Consider the following 1749-nt stretch of genomic DNA (forward strand, 5'->3'; position numbering starts at 1 on the left):
CTCATGGGACCTTCCAGAATCTCAATGACCTCTCTGACCCCTCCTGCCCTGGGTGCTGGGTCCATGTCTGGGTGGTAGAGACCTAAGGCCCTCCCCTCAGGGGGCTTCGAGAAGTCTCTGTGAGAGGGTGAAGATGGAAGTTCCAGGGAGGTCACCCCCGGTGTCCCAGGTGCTGAGCATGGAAGGGGAAAGAGCAAATGACACCCCTAGCACAGCTCTCCTGGGTCACTGCCACCCACACCAGGACGCAGGGACCCCGGACGGCGTGTGGGAACCACAGGTGTCCAGGCATCTTCTGGAAACTTCACAATGGAGGCCATGGTGAAGAACGAAGAGAGGGAGCAGTGAGTGCTACCGGGAGGACAAGGCTGGAGACACAGGTAGAGGTGCAGCCTTCAGACCTTGACCACAGGGGACGGGGGTGGGGGGCCGGGGTAGAGGGGCTACAGACTCCTCCGCGCTCAGACCCTGCTCTGGGTTCAGTGAGGGGCACCCTGACTCCCCGCTCACCTCCCCCGAGGGTTCTCTGGACACCCAGACCCTCTAATGCCGCCCAAACCTTCTCTGCGCCATGGCCCTGGCAGGGTGCCTAGAAGCTGGCACTGGACCACATTCTCTCTTCCTGCTCAGGAATGTGCCCAGGGTGACGTGTGGTGTGATAGGGCAGCTGCTCAGGCCTCCCCAGCCTCAACCTTCGGTTGAGGTCATTTCCTTTTCTCATTTGTTCCATGAAGAAGCTCTCCCCAGGTTAGTGGACAGGCTGGCACCACTCAGAACAGCCTCCAGGGAGAAGATTTGAGCAAATTAAAGAGTAGAATGCAGAGCCCTGGAGGGAACTAGAAGACTGGGTTTGAGGCAGATGATCTCAGGACTGGCTATGACCGAGGCAGGCTGCTTAAACCCTCTGACACGCCGTTGAGTCTGCTGAACTAACTCGAATTCCAGTTTTTCTTAATAATCACAAATAGATGATTCGTTTATTATCTAAGGTCTAATGTACCAGATCAGGCAGTTGGGACCAGCTCCAGAGATGACCTGGGAGCCCCAGGCTGCCTTGTGAGAAAGCTGACCAGCGTAAAAACTGTCACATCTACCTGTGAATCACATCTAAGCATTCATTCATTCACTCAACCATCCTTCCATCCTGCCCCCTATCTTCACTTACATTCTTGTTTCCCTCTAGCCAACCATCCATTTATCCATCTATCATCCATCATTTTATCTTTTCCTGTTTCCTTTCTTCCTTCCATTCATCCATTCATCCTTTCTCGGTTTCTTCCTTTCTTCCATATTTCCATCTTCCTTCCATCCACTCTTTAATCTTTTCATCCATCTACCCATCCAACCAACCACTCAACCAGCCATCCATTCATCTAACCATCTATACATGCATGCATACATACATACATTCTTTATCCTTACACCCTTCCATTCAATACCTATTTTTCTTTCCTTCCACTCAGTTGTCATTCCTTCTTTTCATCCTAATTCCTTTGGTATATCTATATATTCATTTTTTCCTTACTTTCATCCATCCATTTATCAAATCACTCTTTCTTTCATCCTTCTATTTGTCCACCCATCTTTTCTATCAATCAATACATTCATTGATTACATATTTATGAACATCTACTTGAGCTAGATATGTGATTCCATTTAAATATTCAAATTTATAGTCATGTTCAATCTGTATAAACCATGAGCCTATTCTAGAAATATCTCATAAGGGAAAGCAGCATCCAAATATTT

This window comes from Myotis yumanensis, unplaced genomic scaffold (genome assembly GCF_028538775.1).
Source record: "Myotis yumanensis isolate MYYU_CA2020_CCGP unplaced genomic scaffold, mMyoYum1.0.hap1 SCAF_1, whole genome shotgun sequence".
Lineage (NCBI taxonomy): Eukaryota > Metazoa > Chordata > Mammalia > Chiroptera > Vespertilionidae > Myotis > Myotis yumanensis.